This window comes from Hevea brasiliensis, chromosome 12, assembly GCF_030052815.1.
Source record: "Hevea brasiliensis isolate MT/VB/25A 57/8 chromosome 12, ASM3005281v1, whole genome shotgun sequence".
Classification (NCBI taxonomy): domain Eukaryota; kingdom Viridiplantae; phylum Streptophyta; class Magnoliopsida; order Malpighiales; family Euphorbiaceae; genus Hevea; species Hevea brasiliensis.
In genome coordinates, this window is record NC_079504.1 from 33,938,152 (window position 1) to 33,962,710 (window position 24,559).

The 24,559-nt window shown below is 36.3% G+C and overlaps 1 non-coding gene across 1 annotated transcript; it reads left to right on the forward strand.

Annotated features, from left to right (window-relative positions):
• The first annotated feature begins 15,506 nt into the window (after positions 1-15,506).
• LOC131171619 (small nucleolar RNA R71) lies at positions 15,507-15,613 on the forward strand. Its single transcript, XR_009142278.1, has one exon. It is a non-coding gene; the product is annotated as a small nucleolar RNA R71 (small nucleolar RNA).
• Positions 15,614-24,559: the final 8,946 nt, after the last annotated feature.

Consider the following 24,559-nt stretch of genomic DNA (forward strand, 5'->3'; position numbering starts at 1 on the left):
CCACAATCTTTAATGGCAAATGAAAGAATCATGTATGTTAAAAGTGTGTTTTAACATGCCTTAGGTGCTTAAGGTTGGTTAGGATCATAAAACATATTGAATGTTTGCATGAAACCCTAGAAAATTTTTGAAATCCAACCTTCAAACCGCTTCTGTTGTGCCTTCAATCCCATCCATTTGCAACTCAACCAACAATGAGATAGCTGTGCTTTTGATGAAGACCCTGGGCCTTAATTGTTGAAGTGCTTAGGAATTTCATTTGCAGCTAAACACTGATGACATAAGGGCGCTTGAACTAAAGAGACCCTGAGCCAAAGTTACTACTTAAGAATTAAGTTGTTTAGCTTGGCAACAATCTTAATCCAAGGGAAAATAAAATTCGTGTTAAATTTATGATCCAAAATCCTAGTTGATTTGGAAGACCCTTTTCCTAATTTGAGTGGGAGAAATATTCCTTAATAGGATGGTGGAATATTTTTTGACATAGAGTAAAACTTCTATTTTAGTGTTATTCCTAAATTGAGCAGGATTCCTAATTAGATTAGAATTGAAGGATTAGTATTATAAATAGAATTATTGTGGAGAGATTAATTTGGTTTTACTCTTAGAGAGTGGCTTTGCCCATGAAAAGTGGCTTTGCCCATTGAAGAGAATGGCTTTCAGCTCAAAGAGTAAGGCTGTGGCCCATTGCAGTGAAGAGCTTTTCCAATTGCTAAGAATTTGGCTTTGTTTATTGATGAGGGGCTCTTGCCTATTGTAGTCTTTTGGAGGGAAAGAAGTTTCAACCAAAGGTGGAGAAGGGCATAGTCTAAGAGAAAGAAATTGTTGTCCATTATAGTTGAAGACACCCTTTATAGTGTAGTAGTTAAGTAGTAAATATATTGGGTTATATTTAAAAGAGATTGAGAGGACTAATTAATTTATTTACTATGAGCAATTATGTTGTAAGGATTCTCTTGAGTGTAATTGGGTTAATGGGTAGTATAGTTTTGAGCTTACAATTGATTATTATATTTATTATTAATAATGAAAGATGGCATGGCCATGGATGTAGTCGTATGTGAAGAGGATGAACCTCATAAATATTGATGTTTTGTGTGTTTACTTTGTTTCTTTGTAGTTTACATGCTTCCGCAGAGCACAATAATTACTAGCCAATAGGGTAATTAATTTATTAAAAACATTATGGTGATTTCTCACATCAATACCTTCCTCTATTCTGAATTAGTATAACTCCTTCAAGTATAAATGGTTTATAAGTAACTTTGACATATACATGCTTTGATACAACTTATTTTGAAAATCACACCCATACAAATTAAAAAACACAAAATGTAATGTGGTTTGTCGTAAGCCTGCTCCACCAATAAATCCACTATAAAGGAAAAATAATTATATAATCACTAATTATTTTTCTCACCCTCAAAATCATGGAATTCAACACTCCTCTCTATTTCGTGCGCTCTCTACTATATAATGGCTAATCAACAACTTGTATATATAAGCCAACAAAAACCTAATCCTTTTGGGCTCTAATTATTAAACTTCATAATTTAAATTCTACTAAACTTCTTATTTTATTTATTTCTAAACTAAACTTTATCCTAATTAATTATAAATATCTATTTCTAATTTAACTTGGATTCTAACAAGTTAGGTAGTGAATACATGTATAAATGGATAGTTATTTAGTAGTTGAGTATCTATTTGGCTATGGAACTTGTATATAGAGAAATTTTAGAATACAATTATTTTATGTATAATGATTTTATTATTATCATTGATATGGCGAATCTTACCTGGAATGTACAAATTCTAAAGTTCTTTGGGCAAGGAATCAGAATGCATGTATTTGCTATGGGCTACCCAGATAAAATAAAAATGAAATGAAATACATGATTCAATAATACAAGACACATTGAGAAAAAAAAATAATACAAGATACAAAAATACATAATATCTCTAAAAAAGTAAGACATTAAAAGATAAATATTAGAAGGAAACTAAAACAAATGTGAATTTTTTTTTTTAATCTAGGGCCCCTCAAGTTGTGTGTGTGTGTGTGAGAGAGAGAGAGAGAGAGAGAGAGAGAGAGAGAGAGAGAGAGAGTGTGTGTGTGTGTGTGTGTGTGAACAGAGAGCAAAGCATATATAAGAATTGTAGGTAAAATCATCCTCAATTCACCTTCAAAACATAATCGATAACTTATTAGCCTTTAGTTTAATGGTGTCCCTCTCCTTTCGCCTTCCCTATCTACTCCATCTTCTCTCATTCCCTCCCCAACCTTCTAAGCAAAACAACTTGAATAACAAAACAAACTCAGAACCTAACTCAAAATGAAGCATTTCTGAGCTATTTGAATCAGTTTTAGATTGGAACCTATAAAATCAGAGCTTTTTATTCTAAATTTCAAAAGGGTTAATAGTCCAAGGGTAAGAATACAACAAATCAGCAAAATCAACCGACACAATGTAGAGTTGGGAACTTAAATAGGGTAAATTCTCGAAACAACATTCAAAACATAAATGGAGTCTCTTTCAGAGTAAACTTAGGATAGGATAGAACTATTATTGGAGCCCTTATCTATAAGTCTAAGCTTTTAAATTGAGTAGTTCTTTGATATTAGTATCAGAGTAGGTTCTAGCCCAGTTCAATTCAAGTGTCAGGTTTTCGGTGTTGCTACAGCATCAAAGTTCAAAGATTTAAGGGGGATGATTTCAAGGTTTAAGTGGCAACCGAAGTGGTTGCCACTTGAGGGGAGTATCTAAAGCCCCACATCGAAAAATCACAAGTAATTCAAAGGGCTTATAAGGGTAAAGAGTTAACTATCTAATTAGATAGTTTTAATCTTTTAGCAACAGTTGGTCCTAGCTCGAGTAAGCCCATATCACTCATCATAGACTCTTGCCTTGGCCCATTCACTTGACTCTGCCTGTTCAATTCAAGTTTGTAATATGGTATTAGAGCCAGCTCTCACTATTCAATCCCCTTTCGAGATTAAGGGTGTCCTTCCTATTTCATCAACCCCACTAGAAGGGTCAGCAGTTCTATTTGAACCCCCAAAAAATTTTAAGGACTTATATGATAATTGAGCTAAATTTTAAGGGTTATATACCCTTTTGCCTAAAATAAAATGTAACACCCTAAATTTTTAAATAATTATTTTATATATAATTATATGATTTTTGCTTAGTTTGCTGGCCCTAGGAGAGGCAATATGATGTTGTTGTGATGTGGACCTAAGGCCATTGATGCATCCCTACCGCAAGTGCACGGGTCATACAAGTAGTATAGAAAAGATATCGATCCCACGAGGAGTTGTGTTAATGATTGAATTTTTGATATAAAAGTTGAGTAAATTGAAATATTTTTGAAATTAAAGTAATGAATTGATGGGTATTGAGAATGTGAAATCTATGTATGCAAAATTAATAATCTATTCAACAATGTATTAATTAAACTAAAATTGCATCAAATTGAAATAAGCAAGTTCAAGTATGGCAATATTCAAAATGGCAAGTAATTAAATTCGATTAGAAATTAACAATGGTAAAAAGGCGATTCCGGAGTTCGGGATTTCATATTCGAGCTATTTTGGGATTTTAAATTGGTTATCCAATCTTATGAAACTTATGGGTTTTAAGGAGATTAATTCTTAAATCCTTTGAATTCCCTTTCGAGTGAGACAAAGAGTGCCTTAATCAAGCTAATCCTACTTTCGTGGAGTTAGAATTAATTAAGACCCATTAAGTTCTTTAATTAATCTGTGAATCCTCTTAATCCTTAGCCTATTTCTAGGTCTAAGTTAATTAAGTCCAATTTCTTGATTATCTATCACAAGGCCTTCTCCTTTCGGTGATTCAACCATGGATTAAGAACATCACTTAATGGGATCCTACACTAAGCATGTCATTAAGCACACAAGAAATGAATAAAACTCATTAAGACCACAAAATATGGATTACCCAATCAAAATCCACAAAATATCTCAAATATTACAACCCTTACTCCAGAATCAAAAGTAAACTACTCACTACCCATAATGTTTACAAGAAAATCTGAGTTTATATGAAAATAAGCTTCAATCTAAGCTAAGAAACAAGAAATTAAACACTAGAAATGTAAGAAAAATATAAGGAAAGAAAGAAATCTGCAAATCTTGGTTGAAAATGGTGTGGAAGGTGAAAGTGACTCGTCAAATTCTGCCTCTCCTCTTCCTTTCCTTTTCTGCTCCTTCTCTCTTCCCTAAAAATGGGAAAATGGGACTATTTATAGTATTTTCTGACATGGAGCCCTAAAATGGTATGTTCTAGGAGGAATTATCTGAGGGAATCTTCTGCCAGCTCATTAATGAACTCTTTATGGGATTGCATAAGTGGACTGCATAAGTCATGCAGTCCCTTACGCAGTTTTCGGCTGTTTCTGAGTCACTTATGTGAAACTGCATGACTTGGTGTATAGGTTATGCACAATTCCGTGAAAATGCATAAGGGAGGCGTGAATGTGCATAAGCTATGCAGTCTCCTTATGCACATTTCGGCTGGTTCTGGAACAGTGATTTTTCTCCTTATGCAGATCTGCATAGCTTATGCGGCAAGTTATGCACAGTTTGGTCAATGCATATTTCAGCTTGAAAACTTGTTTTTGACATCTTTGGCTGTAGAAGACACTCCTCAATGACAAAATTCTCTTCGGTCCTTCAAAAACACCATTTTTCCTATAAAACAAAGTAAAAATTACAAATTAATCCAAAATTGACAATTATGAAAAACTAACTAAATAACTAATGAAATTAGCTAAAAGTGACTAATAATCAAATAAAATAGCTATGAAATTAAACCTAAATGATTATGCAAAATATATGCATCAAATACCCCTAAACTCAAGCTTTTGCTTGTCCTCAAGCAAACTTTAAAATGTAATGCAAGATTTTTAGGGATGCCTTATCCAAAGAGCTATGAAAATTACCTATTAAAGTAACTAAACACACCTTTAGCCATACCAACAATCCATATACCCATCCTTCAAAATGTAAAGAATCTAATGCTTATCCAAGCTTTCACCGCTTAGCCATCAAGTTAATTATCATTCAAAATCCCCAAACCAACCAATCAAAAGAGAGAGTCATGCTCAAAAGGAATTCTAGAACAATCAATAATCAAAGTGTCTCTATTATAGAATGATGGAATTAAATGAATGAATGGATAATTTTCCAATCCAATAGGCAAATTCCCTATTCCTATCTCCACTAATGTAGCAAATACTATCAAGAGATCAAAGGTCTTTTTAGGGATGTAATGGGGCCATGGGGTTCAAAATGAGGCTAAGAAGAAAGATGGGTAAAAAGGATTCAAAGCATGAGAATATTTTCAATCTTGACAACATAAGGTACATTTCTTATTTTATTATACTTTTTTTTTCTTTTTTTTTTCTTTTATATATATATATATATATATATATATATATATATATATATATATATATATATATATATATATATATATATATGGAGGAGAGAAATACATAATGAGAATTGTCAAGTGCTAGCATAGTTTACAAAACACATAAAAATGGAGGGACATTTTGATACTTTAGACTTGTATTTTGCATTTTCTTTTCATGCTTGTCCCTAAAATTTGCCACCCCCAAACTCATTTCTTTTAATACTTTGGGTGGATTTCTTTCATTTTGAATGGCAATAGTGAAAAGCACATATACTAGCATTTTTTACAAGATGACAAGCATTTCTTCTCCCTTTTGTTGTTTATTTTTTTACTTTACTTTTATATATATATATATATATATATATATATATATATGTACCTAATGTTGTAATAATTATTCTCATGAAAAGGGTTGGAGTGTTTGGTTCATTGGCTAGGTAACAATAAGGATTTCAAGAAAAATTAGGGATAAAAAGGCTCAAAGGGGTTTGCAAAGGTAAATTTTAATTGGGAAAAAGGGCCAAAGGTTTAAAATGAGAAGGTTTAAATCAAAGAATGCCTAATCATCTCTCTTTTCAAGTATAAGCTGGTATTTCGCCTTGAAAGGTTTAGAAAATTTGTTCTAGGATTGGTGAGACATCATTTGACTACCTTATATCCAATAACTCCCTCTAAACACTTCCTTCTCCAAATGACTAGTTGGGTGGCTTTTTGGCTAAGAAGGTATAGGCAAGGGATAGACACTTCAAAACCTTGCACCTTTTAGGAAACTTTCAATCCACAAACCCAACTAAAAGGTGAGTCAAATCACTCTCATAGGCACATTTTCAATACTCAAGGGATTTGGCAAAAGATTTTAATGCATGGTGCATGACTCCTAAAATGAGTGATGTATTAACTAAATGGAGGAAGTCTATTTGTGTGCAATGTGATGTATAATGCGTATGTAAATGTGTAATGTGTTATGTATATGTATGTATGGATGTGTATGTAAATATTTACAATATATGTAAATGGAATGGGATGAGATGCTCCTATACTCAAAATGTGAAAAATAAAGTCAAAAATCAAAATGTGCACCCCCAAACTCAAAATTGGACATTGTCCTCAATGTCTCAAGTAGTAGATAACCAAAACTCAAAGCAAATAATATTGACCAGGAATTGTAAAGATTAAGAGCAAAAAGAAAGAGTTACCTGGTATGGAGCAGAGGAGATTGCAAGATATAAAGGGATGCATAAGAAGCTGCACAGTTATGCAGACTAAGTCATCTGAACATGTGCATAGGTAGGGTGCATAAGCCGTGCGGTTCTGCATGAGTGGCAATATGGGTTGCATAGGCTATGCAGGACATTTGCATAAGGGGAATACAACCTGTGCAGTTCTGCATAAGTAGCAGAAAGGGTTGCACAGGCTATGCAAAATATTTGCATAAGGAAATTCATAGCCTGTGCAGTGTATACAAAAGCTGCTGCATGAGGATTGGCAAGGGGGAAATGTACAACCAGCAGTAGAAGCATTGAAATATATACAGAGTATGGGCAAATATGTACAAAAGGGCAATAAGTGCAATGAAAATCAAAGAAAACTAATGTAATAGCTATCCAATAAAACTTCAAGAAAAACAGAATTTAAAACAAACTAATTCAAAACAAACAAACATAATTCAAAACAAACTATAAATGTTTGAACATATTTACAAAGGAAAAGTCCTACAAGATTGAACAAAAGTAAAACAGAAGCTAATCTAGTTCTATTGTTTTGCCCTTGTCCAAAGATGTTGCTAAGGGGATGGTAGCTGCTAGTTGCTGTCGAAATGATGGTGCTGGAGGAGGTGATGGAGGTGGAGGTGGCATACCCAGAAAAAGCATAATTTGCTTCACCATCTCCTTCAACTTTTTCTGCTTGTCCCTGGTTTCCATGACAAGGTCAAATAGTTGATCATGACGATCCTTGAGTGTATCAAGACCAGTGTCAAGCTTCCTATCCACAAAGTATATATCATCACTAAGCCTTTCAAGATAGGTGAATAAGGCTTTAGTGTTGAATGCAGGAGGGGCTGTGGATGAGGAAGGTTCAGCTGTAGGAGGTATGGGCTGAGCAGAGGCTGCTGGGGTCTCCTGTGCAGGCTGAGGGGGTGGGATGGGTTCAGTGGAGTGCTGTGGAACTGATGGAAAAGGTTGGGCTTCTGGTTGTGCAATGGGCCTGGGCCACTGCAGTTGTTGAATGTCAGAATGTGGCAAACTGAACCCTGTTTTGGTTAAGTGGGCAGTATCAAAATATAAAGTGTCCACAAGTGCTGGTATTGGGTGCTCTTCAGGATTAAAACCAAAATGCTTAGCTATAACTGTTATAAGCCCACCCAAGACAATGTCACCTATGGATTTAGTGGCAATATGCAGCACATGCTCACAAAAGAAATAACCAGGAGAAACCTTGACCCTGTGAAATGCACACCATAACATAAATAATTCAGATTTCCCACAAAGACTAACTAGTCCCTCTGCCCAATATGGTGCTAGCAATCAGCCTATGAATAAACCTAAGTGCAAGGTCAAGTATTTGGGAGGTTTTTGATCTTCCAGCAGAGAAAGTTTGGGGTTGGTTTGTGATAATTCTCCAAAATTGGGCAGCATTCCAAATACCCTTGTTGGCTACCTCTACTCCAATATGTGGCACCCGAAATAACCCATCAATTGCAAAACCAAAAATGCTATGAAATTGGTCCAATGACAGCTCTCTATTTTGCCCCAAACATCTAAATTTCATAATTGGCTTATGGTCTACATCATGCAATTTGAGGGTAGCAGAGAATGAAGAAATAAACTCCAAAACTAGAGTTGGATAAACTATCTCCTGCTTATGCACAAATTCCATCCAACCCATACCATCAAGATATGCAACTACATTGTCAAATAAACCAAGAGATTGTAGAGAATCAGCAGAAATATACCTAGTGGGTTGTACCCTCCTATCCTTAAGTCTCTTAAAAGCTGCCTTTTGAATTGAATCAGGAAGAGGCAAAGGTAGCTTTGATACCTGTGAAGCTACTGAAATTGGCTTTTTGCTGAAAGAGGGTGTGGAGGCTGGAGCTTTTGGCTTTTTGGGTGGTGGTTCCGACAATGGGGTGGGTGGTTCTTTGCGTTTGGATAGAGGAGGGGCAGAGGACATGGGTCGCACAGATTTCGACCGGATTTTTCGTTTGTACGTGGTTGTGGGAGGTGGTGGGGGTGTTTCTTGTGGAGGGGAATTAGGGTTAGGAGGTATTGTTGACAATGGTGAAACCTGGAGAGGGGAAGCTGGACGGGAATGGGGAGGCGACTCCATTGCCGATGGAGAGGATGGAGAGATAAGGGCGGAAATGAAAATGCAGGGGGAAGTTTAGGGTTTATGTGGTGAAAATGCTAGTGGAGAAGAAGGGAGAGAGGCAATGCCGGAAGAAATGGAGGTTGAAGGACGGTCGTGGATAGAAGAGTCGGGAAGTGGAGGTGGGAATTTTGGTTACCGAAAAGGAATTTGATTTGAATCGGGTTTGTGTAGAGACTGCATAAGTGAAAAGTGATTTATGCATAACCTGTGCACTCTTTTATACATGTTTCAGAATGATTTGAACTTCAGAGAAATAGCTCATGCACAAGTGCATAAGTCATGCACTGTCCTTATGCACTGTTCGGCAGGTATTGAAATCTTGGGTTGGTGGTCATGCAGTTGTGCATAAGTCATGCACCTTCCTTATGCACCTCTTGGTGGGTTTTGGTGTTTGGAAAATGTGGTTATGCAGTTGTGCATAAGCTATGCACTCTGCTTATGCATGTTTCGGTGACTTTTGAAATTTTGAGGAGTGAAGTCATGCGGGAGTGCATAAGTTATGCACTCCCCTTATGCACCTCTCGGCGGATTTGGCTTTTCAGAGAATCAGTCATGCGTATGCATAGGTCATGCACTCTGCTGATGCACTCTTCGGCAACTTTTGGAATTTGGGTTGGTGGTCATGCAGGTATGCATAAGCTATGCACTCTGCTTATGCACTCTTTGGTGGGTTTTGAAATTCAGAGTGTGAGGTCATGCAGAAGTGCATAAGCTATGCACTCTGCTTATGCACCCCTCGGCAAGTGTGGAATTTTCGGATTTCTGGTCATGCAGAAGTGCATAGGGCATGCACTCTGCTTATGCACCCCTCGGCAGGTTTGGAGATTCAGAATTTCTGGTCATGCAGAAGTGCATAGGGCATGCACTCTGCTTATGCAGACTTCGGCAGAGAGAGAAAATGAAGAATTTGAAGTTATGCAAATGTGCATAAGTCATGCACTCTGCTTATGCAGGTTTCGAAAGATATGAAATTTGACAAAATTAAGCTATGCAGAGTTGCATAAGCTATGCACTCTCCTTATGCACTTGCAATAAAGGTAAAAATGGCAAGAATTGTGGTTATGCAGGATTGCATAAGCTATGCAGTTGCTTATGCACACTTCAACAAGATTAAGATTGCAATGGAACATGAATTCCAAGGGTGAAAAATACCCTAGAATGAAGAAATATAATTCCATGAAGTATAAACCATGAGAAATTTTCATCAAAAACACATCAATACATACAAAATCCATCAAAATTTCATCACACAAGCATGTAAAAGTAAATCCTGCATAAAAGACATTTGTGACCCATGCCATTTTGACTCGAATTCTACAAATCAACATTTAGCACATTAAAAACTCAATAAAATCTGCATAAAGTTGCATCTATTCACAAATGATGACCTCCCTAAGTCATGCCAAGAAAATGCAATATTGTCCACCTTGAATCCACAACCCAAGTAAGCTCAAAACTACAAAAATGGCTCACTTACCACCATATTAACATTAAAAGCACATATACTTAAAAGTCACACACCCCACCTCACCAAAAACACAAGCCATTTGCTGCAGACACCCTTTTTGCTGCAGATTTCATTTTTCCTCTCTGCATAAACTAGGTAGCAGACCCTGCACTGGTTATGCAGCAAAAATCAATCAATTTGTAGGAGATTTAAAGAACATAATTTCAGGTTAAGTGTCACTCCCCAGCAGTTCACCAACCTTCCTCCATTGAAATATATCTACAAGGGACAAAATTTCAACAATGTCAAAAATTGAATTTGGGGAGATTCAAGATAAAAACAAAAGCAATGAGAATAAAGGTAAATTAGCAAAAGCAAAATAAAAGGACTTGGGATGCCTCCCAAGAGGGCTAATTTATAGTCCTTAGCTGGACTCTTCATGAATTTCAGTGAAAAAGAGGTGAGGGATTGGAGAGCTTATAACAGCTTGCTCCCTTTATTGGGTCTCCAGTTATGTAATGTTTCAATCTATGCCCATTGACCTTAAAATTCCCAGATTTTTCACTCCAAATTTCAATTGCTCCATAAGGGAAAACCTTAGAAACTCTATATGGACCAGTCCACCTTGACTTAAGTTTTCCAGGGAACAATTTCAATCTTGAGTTGAACAACAAAGCTAAATCACCTTCTTTGAATTCCTTTTTCTTAAGATGCTTATCATGCCAAACTTTAGTTCTTTCTTTGTAAATACGGGCACTTTCATAAGCATCCATCCTCAGTTCCTCAAGCTCATTAAGCTGCAATAGTCTCTTTTCACCAGCTTGCTTAAGATCAAAATTCAAGGTTTGAATGGCCCATTATGCTTTATGTTCTAGCTCCACAGGTAAATGACAAGACTTACCATACACCAACCTAAAGGGAGTAGTTCCTATAGGGGTTTTGTAGGCTGTCCTATATGCCGATAAAGCATCATCTAGTTTGATAGACCAATCTTTCCGAGAATTGTTCACTGTTTTCTCCAAAATATGCTTGAGCTCTCTGTTAGAAATTTCAACTTGTCCTGAAGTTTGAGGGTGGTATGGGGTAGCTATCTTGTGCACTACACCATACTTCCTCATTAAGCTCTCAAATTGCTTATTACAAAAATGTGAACCCCCATCACTAATTACAGCCCTAGGAGCTCCAAATCTGCTCAAGACAAATTTCTTCAAGAATTTCACTACCACTCTAGCATCATTAGTTGGAGTTGCAATAGCTTCCACCCACTTTGACACATAGTCAACTCCAACTAGGATGTATTTATTACCAAATGAAGGAGGAAATGGCCCCATAAAATCTATTCCCCAAACATCGAATAATTCCACTTCAAGAATATTATTTAGGGGCATTTGATCTCTTTTTGACAAATTTCCACTCCTTTGGCATTTATCACATTCCAACACAAATTTCCTCACATCCTTAAAAAGATTTGGCCAAAAGAAACCGGCTTGCAAAATTTTACTAGCTGTTTTAGAGATTCCAAAATGTCCTCCATAATCAGAAGCATGGCAGTGATGTATAATACTCTGTGTCTCTTCATCAGGAATACATCTCCTTATTAAACCATCACAGCATCTCCTAAAGAGTAAAGGATCATCCCATCTATAAAATTTCACCTCATGCAAAAACTTTTTCTTTTGTTGCCATTTCATACCTAGAGGTAAAACTCCACAAGATAGATAATTCACAAAGTCTGCATACAAAGGTAGTTTAGCAACAAGAGAGAAAAGTTGTTCATCTAAGAAAAACTCATCAATAGGGATTTCATCCAATTCTTCATCATCCAATTTCAACCTACTAAGATTATCAGCAACTACATTTTCAGCTCCCTTCTTATCTCTAATCTCCAAATCAAACTCTTGTAGCATCAGAATCCACCTAATGAGCCTAGGTTTAGCCTCCTTTTACTGAGCAAATACCGATGGTCGCATGATCTGAAAATATAACCACCTATGAGTCAATAATGTAAGGTCTGAACTTTTCCAATGCAAAGACAATTGCTAAAAATTCCTTTTCAGTTGTTGCATAATTTGTTTGAGCCTCATCCAGTGTTCTACTAGCATAATAAATAGCATAAGCCTTTTTGTCCTTTCTTTGACCAAGAACAGCCCCAATTGCATAGTTGCTAGCATCACACATAATTTCAAAAGGTAGGCTCCAATCAGGTGGTTGCATGATTGGTGCAGTGATAAGAGCTTGCTTCAACCTGCAAAAGGCATCCAAACACTCTTGGTCAAATACAAATGGTGTGTCATTACTTAACAAATTAGACAAAGGTTTGGCTATTTTAGAAAAATCCTTGATAAAGCGTCTGTAGAACCCGGCATGTCCTAGGAAACTTCGAATTCCTTTGACATTGGTAGGAGGAGCCATCTTCTCTATCACTTCAACTTTGGCTTTATCAACCTCTATTCCTCTGTTAGACACCAAATGTCCAAGCACTATCCCTTCCTGAACCATGAAATGACACTTTTCCCAGTTTAACACAAGGTCAGTATCTGCACATCGCTGCAAAACTTTAGAAAGGTTAGCCAAGCATATGTCAAATGAAGATCCATAAACAGAAAAATCGTCCATAAAAACCTCCATTATGTCTTCAATGAAATCTGAGAAGATTGCCATCATGCACCTTTGAAAAGTGGCTGGTGCATTACATAAACCAAATGGCATCCTCCTATAAGCAAAGGTCCCATATGGACAAGTAAAAGTGGTTTTCTCTTGATCATTTGGATGGATAGGGATTTGAAAAAAACCTGAATATCCATCTAAATAGCAAAAGTAAGAATGCCTAGCTAGTCTTTCCAGCATTTGATCAATGAAGGGAAGTGGAAAATGATCTTTTCTAGTGGCAACATTTAATTTTCTGTAATCTATGCACATTCGCCAACTAGTTACTGTTCTGGTGGGAATTAATTCATTATTTTCATTTTTGACAACTGTCATTCCACCCTTTTTTGGGACAACATGTACTGGGCTCACCCAAGTACTATCTGAGATAGGGTATATGATCCCTGCATCAAGTAACTTCAAAATTTCCTTTTTAACAACTTCTTTCATATTTGGGTTCAGCCTCCTTTGATGTTCAATAGATGGCTTACAATTTTCTTCCAAAATGATTCTATGCATGCAAAAATGTGGGCTTATTCCCTTAATGTCATCTATGGTGTATCCTAAGACTTTCCTAAATTGTCTCAACACTCTTAACAACTTATCAGCCTCTAAAGTACTCAAGTTTGCATTTACAATTACTGGATAAGTGTTATTAGTGCCAAGAAATTCATACCTGAGCTGAGAAGGAAGTTGCTTAAGTTCTACCTTAGGTGCATCTTCTTCCTTGAATGATGGTTGCTTAGATTCTGCTATTTCCTTTTGTGTGAGTTGAAAAACTGGAGCAGAAATGAATGGTGGACTACCCTCTAAGTGTTGAGCATATGCAGCCACATGAGGGTTGTCATAGTCTATGCCTCCTCAATGAACCAAACAATTTTCAAGTGGATCTTCTGGATATTTCTTTCTAAAGTGTTCTTCAACCAGCTCATCAATAATATCAACTCTCAAGCAAGTATCAGCTTCAGAATGATGCTTTTTCATAGTGTTATTAATATTGAAAACCAATTGCTCTTCACCAACTCTAAGTGTCAATTTTTCTCCTTTCACGTCAATCAAAGCACCAGCTGTAGCCAGGAAAGGCCTTCCCAAGATAATTGGAATATTAAAGTCTTCCTCCATGTCCAAGATGACAAAGTCAACAGGTATATAGAACTTTCCAACCTTCAGAGGCACATTCTCCAAAATCCCTTCAGGATACTTGATTGATCTGTCAGCTAACTGAAGAGAAATATGGGTTGGCTTTAGATCTCCCATATTGAGCTTCTCATAAATTGAGAGGGGCATGAGGCTAACACTAGCCCCTAAATCACATAAGGCTTTTGTAGAACATGATTCCCCAATGTGGCATGGAATTGAAAAACTCCCTGGATCCTTGAGCTTTGGAGGAAGTTTTCTTTGGAGGATAGCACTGCATTCCTCAGTTAAGGCTACAGTCTCATGGTCTTCAAGCTTCCTCTTGTTTGAGAGAATTTCTTTCAAGAATTTTGCATAAGAGGGCATTTGTGAAAGAGCATCAACAAATGGCACATTTATGTAAAGTTTCTTCAAAACCTCTAAGAACTTCCCAAATTGCTTATCAAGCTTGGCTTTTTGAAATCTTTATGGAAAGGGAAGTTGTGGCTTGTAGGGCTCAGGAGGTATATACTTCTCTTCCTTCTCTTCAATTTTCTCTTTACATTTTTCTGCACTCTCTTGTTTTTCACTCTCATCAGTTTCTTTCTTATTTTCTCTCTTCTCATCATTTACAACTTTCCCACTTCTTAAAGTAATAGCTTGACACTGCTCTCTTGGGTTTTCTGGTTGACTTGGAAGTTTTCCAAAAGACTTGGCACCTGAGGAAGATGCTTGTTGTGCAATCTGATTTTCCAGCATTCTATTATGTGTTTGCATCTGTTCTAGCCTTGCTTTCATCTCTCTCATCTCCTCATCATGCTTATTTTGGTTAGCAAGAATCTGTTGCAATAAAGCTTCAGTGGTGGAATTTCGTTCTTGCTGTTTTGGTGGAGGGTTCATATTTTTCACGAAAATTAGGCAATTGTTGCCTATTTTGCTGATATGGAACTCCTTGTTGCTGTTGTGGTTGAAAATTCTAATTTCGAACTTGATTTTGCTGATTTCACCATGAAAAGTTGGGATGATTCCTCCAATTTGGATTGTAAGTTTGAGAATAAGAATTCCCCATATGTTTGTTTCCATAATTACCAACATATGCTGCTTGTTCTCTATAATCTACTACACAGCTGGTAGTTTCCTCTGTATAAGCCACTTGTTGTGAACTTCCAGATGATGATGATGAACTAACCAACATACTCAAATCTTCCATCTTCTTAGCCAAAACATTTGTAAGTGCATCAAACTTTGCATTAATCATATTGAATGGATCAAGATCATACATTCCAGTAGCTTGCCTTTTTTGAGTTGGAGCTGGTCCTCTTGGACTACTCCAAAGATGAGTATTCTTTGCAATTTTCTCCAATAGCTCATAAGCTTCATCTTCATGCTTCATAATAAATTCTCCTCCTGTTTGAGCATCAATAATCCCTCTGATTGCAGGAGTGACATTTGTGTAAAAATTCTGGTTTATCATCCATTTCGGAATGGCATGATGTGGGCATAATCTCTCTAACTCTTTCCATCTCATCCATGACTCATAGAGAGTTTCATCTTTTCTTGGTCTGAAGGCTGTCATTTGATTCCTCAGTTCTTGAGTTTTTCCAGGTGGAAAATATTGTGCAAGAAATGCATCAGTGAGTTGCTCCCAATTTGTAATGGAGTTGTGAGGTAAAGAATCAAGCCAGTCCAATGCTCTATCTTTCAAAGAGAATGGAAATAGCTTTAATCTTGCTGCATCATCAGACACTCCAGGTTGTTTTTGCATGTCACAGATCATAGCAAACTTCTTCAGATGTGTGTGTGGATTTTCAGAAGGATGTCCTCCGAATTGAGAATTCTGAATCATTTGAAGAACTCCAAAATCCATCTTGTAACTATTTGCATCAATTCTTGGTCTTGCTATGCTCTCTCTCAAGTCATCAAAACGAGGAAAAGCATGATCCATCATACTTCCCCTAGGCACATTAGCATTAACAACTTCTTCACCTTGGGCTGCATTTTCATTGTTTTGATCATTTCCAGCATTAACACCATTTCTAATTCTTTCATCAGCCATGTCTTCTTCTAATTCAGTTTCTCTCAAGGCTTCTTTCCTTTTTCTGGTTTCTTTCTTGTTGGCTTTACAAAATTTCTCAATTTCAGGATTGAACAATAAGGATGTATCACTTGTGCTTCTAGCTCTTCTCATAAAAGATTAAAAGTACCTGAAAAAGAACAAACAAACACAAAATGAAAAGATAACAAAGATAAAACTATAAACAACTAAAATAATCAAGAATTCAATCTTAAACAAACAACTCCCCAGCAACGGCGCCAAAAACTTGATGCGTCCCTACCGCAAGTGCACGGGTCGTACAAGTAGTATAGAAAAGATATCGATCCCACGAGGAGTTGTGTTAATGATTGAATTTTTGATATAAAAGTTGAGTAAATTGAAATATTTTTGAAATTAAAGTAATGAATTGATGGGTATTGAGAATGTGAAATCTATGTATGCAAAATTAATAATCTATTCAACAATGTATTAATTAAACTAAAATTGCATCAAATTGAAATAAGCAAGTTCAAGTATGGCAATATTCAAAATGGCAAGTAATTAAATTCGATTAGAAATTAACAATGGTAAAAAGGCGATTCCGGAGTTCGGGATTTCATATTCGAGCTATTTTGGGATTTTAAATTGGTTATCCAATCTTATGAAACATATGGGTTTTAAGGAGATTAATTCTTAAATCCTTTGAATTCCCTTTCGAGTGAGACAAAGAGTGCCTTAATCAAACTAATCCTACTTTCGTGGAGTTAGAATTAATTAAGACCCATTAAGTTCTTTAATTAATCTGTGAATCCTCTTAATCCATAGCCTATTTCTAGGTCTAAGTTAATTAAGTCCAATTTCTTGATTATCTATCACAAGGCCTTCTCCTTTCGGTGCTTCAACCATGGATTAAGAACATCACTTAATGGGATCCTACACTAAGCATGACATTAAGCACACAAGAAATGAATAAAACTCATTAAGACCACAAAATATGGATTACCCAATCAAAATCCACAAAATATCTCAAATATTACAACCCTTACTCCAGAATCAAAAGTAAACTACTCACTACCCATAATGTTTACAAGAAAATCTGAGTTTATATGAAAATAAGCTTCAATCTAAGCTAAGAAACAAGAAATTAAACACTAGAAATGTAAGAAAAATATAAGGAAAGAAAGAAATCTGCAAATCTTGGTTGAAAATGGTGTGGAAGGTGAAAGTGACTCTTCAAATTCTGCCTCTCCTCTTCCTTTCCTTTTCTGCTCCTTGTCTCCTCTCTAAAAATGGGAAAATGGGACTATTTATAGTATTTTCTGACATGGAGCCCTAAAATGGTATGTTCTAGGAGGAATTATCTGAGGGAATCTTCTGCCAGCTCATTAATGAACTCTTTATGGGACTGCATAAGTGGACTGCATAAGTCATGCAGTCCCTTATGCGCTTTTAGCTGTTCGAGTCACTTATGCGAAATCGCATGACTTGGTGCATAGGTTATGCACAATTCCGTGAAAATGCATAAGGAGGCGTGAATGTGCATAAGCTATGCGCGCCTCCTTATGCACATTTCTACGTTCTCGAATGTTGATTTTTCTCCTTATGCAGATCTGCATAGCTTATGCGGCAAGTTATGCACAGTTTGGTCAATGCATATTTCAGCTTGAAAACTTGTTTTTGACATCTTTGGCTGTAGAAGACACTCATCAATGGCAAAATTCTCTTCGGTCCTTCAAAAACACCATTTTTCCTACAAAATAAAGTAAAAATTACAAATTAATCCAAAATTGACAATTATGAAAAACTAACTAAATAACTAATGAAATTAGCTAAAAGTGACTAATAATCAAATAAAATAGCTATGAAATTAAACCTAAATGATTATGCAAAATGTATGCATCAGCCATTGGATGTAAAAGTGTTGTTTGAGTTACCTTGCAGGTTGGGTAGGTCCTAGGTATAGGAGAAATTTTGCTAGTTTTCTGGCATAAATTTAGGATATATTTGACTTTTTAACTTTCTTGTTTTGTTTTAAAATTAATAAATTCATGGATATAATTGTTTAGGTGATCCGGGTCAACCCTTCTCCTCTGCCTAACCGCCAAAGTGAATTCCGATTAATCTGTGAGTAGATATTGATTTTATTTATAATTTTAATATTATTATACATACAAGGCATACTCATGCATTCACTTATAATTATATGTATATAGCTATTATAGGCACGCTTTGTGTTGTATTATTATTTGATGAAATTGATGTGGGTGTCACCTTAGGATAATTTGGAGCTATGTGTGTGTGTAGGCATGTGTGAGGTGTGGTACTGGGTATGGGTAGGATGAGCAAATCGACTTGAGCTAGTCTCACTAGGGGCCCAGTCCTTTTTGTGATAAGTCGATGTGAGTATGGCTTTGAGTTGATCTCGCTAACCCTCGCATTTTGATTATTAAGAGAAAGTCTAGCTCGAGTTGATCTCACTGGCAGAGGTTAGAATTAAGAAAGCTGTGTAGGAGATCAGCTCCCATATATATATATATATATATATATATATATATATATATATATATAATTGTTGTGGCACACTGGTGTGTGAATGCTCTAAATTATTCTTTATGCGAATATTGTTTGAATTTAATTGAATATGTTTGTATTTGTTGCATTTTATCCTTAGGGATGCATTAGTCTTAGGTAGTTATAAAAATTATATTTAAAATCAATATCTTACTTTATGAGTTGAACGCTCACTCCTATTCAACTATTTTTCCCTAGGTGACAGGAGGGCTCTTTGAGATTAACCTGTTTTCTTTCTCGCAGGTTTACCAACAGAAGTTTTATTATGATTTTATTTCCTTATTTTCTAATCTAGAACTCTGCATGTACTAATAGAGTTCTAAACTGGTTGGGACTATAATGATTTATTTCTATGAAATTGTAAACATATTTTATGGATATATTGGAATGTATGAGATGGGTAATCACTATGGATGAGGGAGTTGAGCTCCCATTTGATTATCTAATTGCTTGAGGATTGTGAGGGTGAGCAAAGCTCCCAAAATTGAGATATTTTGTGCTTACAGGTTGGACGAGCTAACAACTCCCTGTTGGATAGTCCAATTTATAGTCAGATTTTGTCAGTTTATTTCCTTAAAATTGGACTATAATGATGGGTCTTATAATTGGGCTACGAATAGTTAGGCTTACTATGGGCTTTGGGGGACTTATGCTGATCCAAGTCTTACTGCCAGTTCAACCCAGAATTAGAGTCATGACAAAGATAGTATCAGAGCTTAGGCTTTAGATTCATAGGAACGTGTGTACCTAAAGTTGTCACATACAGAGTGTAGGATCTTGTTTTGTCTTCTTTTATAATTCCTTATTTCTAGACCTGCATTATTCCTTAGATAGTACAAGAGTACTTTAGCTTAGTATCTTAGTTTTCGTTGAGTACAAGGTGATGTGGACTTGAGTTAGCAGATATGTTGAGGTCTGCCATGGGGTTACGTGCTTTAAGAGATGCTGTGTTTCTCTTAGTATGGGGCTAAGTGGCGTACCTATCTAGTACAAGGCACGAGAACATAAAGGCGAGTTGTGGCCATGTAGCTACCCTAGATAGAGGTGAGGGTGCTACTGCTAGCAGTCGTCAGCACATTGCCCAGTCAGAGTAACTTTATGGTATCAGTGGGTTCAAAATAGATAAGAGATTGGGAAATCTGGTCTGTAGAGAAGTACCATAATAACTATACAATGTTCTAAAAGTTTGTGCTGTAAGCTACAGATTATAGTACTGACATAGGATTATTATGTAGGGCTGTGTGCTTCCCTGCAGTGTTCCATGATCAGAGTGTTTGCAGGTAACCTTTGATTTGGTATAGATATGCCAAAACAGAGTTTTATATCTATAGAGGAGTTGGGAACTCCTAGTTAGGGGTTAAAAACCCTTGAGTTAGAATATTGAAGGCCACAGTTGGGTGGCAGCTAAAGTTAGTGGCTCGATTACCCTAGCATGAGCTAAAGTTATATCAAGAGTTGCCATAAGATTAGAGATTTCAGTATAATCACAAAGTAAAGGTAGCATTCATAGAGTGGGACCATTTGGTCTCAGGTATAGGATCTTAGTTTTGTCATTACAGTGTACTTTTTCCCTAGAGTTTGATAAAGATCGTACTCTTTGTGTGACGGTGAAATGTTGAGTGCAGTTCTACTTCCTAAAGTAGATCGAAGGTTACGAATAATGTTATAGCCTATGAAAAGATGTTTTAAAAAAGTTTATAGTATGATAAGAGAGCTGATAACCTTACGTAGTTATGGCAATGTAGTAGATATAGTACCTCTTTTACTATCTATTGTGCTATGGAGTATGGTAATGCCCTTTAAGAGAGATAATAAATTGCTATTGGTATTAGTAACCTACCGAATGGCATCCCAGGTGGGACTATAATATGTGATAGAGAGTTCTTGGCTTAGGTGTCCTAGAGAGGCACAAGTTTCACTATAGGAAACATAAGTGATCAGAACATGATGGATGTAAAACCTTTGATTTGAATGACAGGTTTGGGTACCCAGTATCTTAAGTTTTGGGTAAGTGAGTGGATATGGGAAAATAGAATCCCTATAGATCCCATCCTTGAGATAGTAGAGGGTAGTATGTAGTCTAATGGACAGAAATAGAGATCACATAGTAAAATGCATGGCTACTATTCCCTAAGTTCCTCCTTAGCTTCTTATTGCTCAAAACAAGAGTATACTCTAAGTAAAGGAAATGATAAAGACAAAAGGTAACATAGATAAATCATAAAATATGTATATATATAGAAGAAGTGCAGAAGGGAAACATAAAATAGTTGGTTTAGATGTAGTAGGAGAAATAATATGAATACCAGTGGAAGTGCTAACTAGAGTGGCCTGAGGACCAATTCTGAATAACACCAAGTTGTAGATGATTGATAAAGACAGTGAAAAAGTATAAATTTTTGGCATGGCGATCAAGTTAATAGAGTTAAAGAATAAAATAGTCAAAGTTTGATTTTGGGTAAGAGAAAAAGAGTCGGCTAAAGAACAAATTGAAAAGCCCAGATCAGGATAAGATTAGGAAGAGTAAGGTTAAGATGTAGAGGAGGCAAATGTGGTTCTAGAGAAGGTAAACGAGGTAAACAGAAGGGTAAGGATATGGAGAGCTTGGAAAAGGATGACATTAGGGAGAACATTTTTCATGGTATAAGAACCAGAAGTGCATAACTCAGAGCAGGTCATAATTGATGCAGTGTTAGGTGCTTGAACCTAGAGCTCAGAGTTGTAGGATTTGGATTAGATTTCATCTATTTTCTGTCCCCAAGGTAGAATAAGGGGCAATGGGATAAGAACCCTTTGGATTATTGATAGTATGAGAAAAGTTAAGTAAAGTATGCAACCAAAGCAGGTAGTAGCTATAGGGTGTGTAATGGTAGCTTGAACTATCCTATTAGGCAGAGAAGCAAAGTCAGTAGATAGTAAGTTAAATAAAAGTCAATCTAATAGATTCAATTATGCTTGATGAGAAAAAGAATAAGGGATGATGACACAGGCTTTAGATTAGACTATTGAGATAATGAGAAGGTAGTTAAAGATTTATTAGGAATGTTAGGCGAATGTCTTTAGTGTGATCAATAGAGTCACTTTGCAGTAAAGCAATAGTGACAGAACAATAGTTGAGGTAGAACAGGAAGTGACAAGTATAGGTGGTTATAAGTCACTACGAAGTTAAGGATCAAAATAATGGTTATAGGTAAGGGTGGAGCTAGTACTGGAAGAATCTATTAATGAGAGATGCCTTTCAGAATACAACAAAAGTCAAGGACATAATACGAATGACAGTAGACATGATTGAAATTAGCTTTGGAAGAATCTGTTAATAAGAGGTATCTTCCGAAATACAGCAGAAGGTAAGGGACAAGATAAAGATAGTATATTAGGATTGGATAGTGGTACAATAGAGGGTTAGTGAGGCTGATATCTTATAGGTAGAGTATAACTTTTACAAGGAGATGATAAAATTTAAAGGAAAAAAAAAACCAAGAGACATGGGTTAAACATTATCATACGAAATCATATGCAGTTAACTGTATGATAATATTTCTCCTTCTCTTCAAGTTCAGCTCGTGCTTTTTGCTCTAGAGGGTTATGTAAGGAATGGAGATTGGGTCGAGGTGACCCTGTTATTTAAGAGTTTAGTAGGCACCAATTCATACACAATCTCCTGATATAAGAATAATGGTAAGTGCATACCTAATGTCAAGGATGGATGGACGATTAGGGTAATGATAGGAATTAGATCAAGTTAGTTACCAGGGCTTATAGCCCTTCTGAACTATAAGCTAGAGGGAGTGTTATATATGGATGAGATTCGATGGATGAAACTTTTGCTAATGGGCATATTCGAGGATGAATTCTAGAAAGCTGTCGGCAATAGATGTGGATATATGAAGAAGAATGAATACATAAAGTATTTTATCTGGGATTGTGGTATAAATACATTGTTCACTACCATGACAGCTTAGGTGGAACTTATAGGTTTAAGGATACCTATCTAACCATGAAGGGCAATTCCTTACAAAGGATAGTAGGGGACGATAATATTTTAATGGTCATGTTAGGAAGGAAGAGCAAGAAGAATCATCCATGGTGAATGGCTTGTGTTCCATAAAATGAGTAGTAGGTTAGTACTATAGTATGATACTATATGGTGGATGTGTTAGTGAAAACCAATCACAGAGTTAAGATTAAGAAATAATAAAAAGGTTTATTTCAATATTCCTAGAGTGGAAGAGTTTAGCTTTGATGGTGATAGGAGTATAGCTCCATACAACTTAGTGTCAGCCATTAGCGCCAGAAGGATGTTGAGGTATGGATGTTAGGAGTATTTGGCACTAATGAGGGACACATTTGTTGAAGGTACTGATGTGGAGAATGTACCTATTGTTAAAGAATTTGTAAATGTGTTTCCTGAGGAGCTTCTAGGATTGCCACCGGATAGGGTGATAGAGTTTTGCATAAATATTGTGCCAAGTACAAATCCCATTTCTATGCCACCTTACAGGATGGCACCAACAAAGCTAAAGGAACTGAAGAAGCAACTACAAGAGCTACTGGACAAGTGTTTCATCCAGCCAAGGACTTCATCTTGGGGTGCTCCTGTTCTGTTTGTGAGGAAAAAGGATGAAACTTTGAGATTGTGTATTGATTATAGATAGTTGAACAAAGTGACTATTAAGAACAAATATCCACTTCCTTAGATTCGTGACTTATTTGATCAGCTACAAGAAGCAAGGTACTTTTTAAAAATAGACTTACAATCAGGTTATCATCAGTTAAGGATCAGAAGTGAGGATGTGCCAAATACAGCATTCAGAACTAGATATGGTCATTATGAGTTCCTAGTGATGTCTTTTGGACTCACTAATGCACTAACGACCTTTATGAACTTACTGAACGGGGTGTTTAGGCCGTTCCTAGATTGCTTTGTCATTATATTCATAAATGACATTTTGGCGTATTCTTAAACCAAGGAAGAGCATGTGTGGCATCTAAGGATTTTCAAAGTGTGATTTCTGGCTGGAGAGCATCTCATTCTTGAGACATATGGTCTCTAGTGAAGGTATTCGGGTAGACCTCAAGAAAATTAAAGCAATAACTAATTGGCTTAGGCCTACTACAGTCATCGAGGTGCGAAGTTTTCTAGGCCTGGTAGGTTACTACAGGTGTTTTGTGCAAAATTTCTCTAGAATAGCAGCTCTTCTAAGTCTTTTGACTCGAAAGAATGTGCCATTCTTCTGGTCATATGAATGTGAGGAAAGCTTCTAGAAGCTTAAGGTCTATTTAACTACAACACCTGTGTTGACTTTGCCCGTGAGTGGAGAAAGGTATAAGTGTACTTTGATGTTTCTAGAGTTGGGTTGGGGTGTGTCTTGATGTAGCATGGAAAAGTAGTGGCTTATGCTTCAAGGTAGTTAAAGAAACACGAGCAGAATTGCCGCACTCATGATATGGAAACGGTGGCTATAATTTTTACATTAAAAATCTAAAGGCATTACCTATATGGTGAAATGTTCAAAATATACACTGACCATAAAAGCTTAAAGTATATTGTTCAATAAAGGGATTTAAATTTGAGGCAGAGGAGATAGATATAGTTCTACGCAGCTGGTTACATAAGACAGCCAGGAGTTGGTACAATGACCTCATGGCAAAAAGTAGACTAGAAGCTTATAATATCACGAAACTAAGAAGTATAAGTGCTTTTATCACTGAGAAAAGTGTTGCTAATGCTTCAACAGCCAAATAGGATCAGCAATGATTTCTGATAAGGTACATGCAAAGATAGTTATTTCAGAAACGTGCTTAATAAGATATTATATGGTAGGAAGTATAAATCCCCTCTGTGTTGGACAAAAGTTGGAGAGGCAAGAGTACATGATTTAGATTTGGTGCAGTGCACTTCAGAGATGGTTCCTTTGATCAGGGAACATT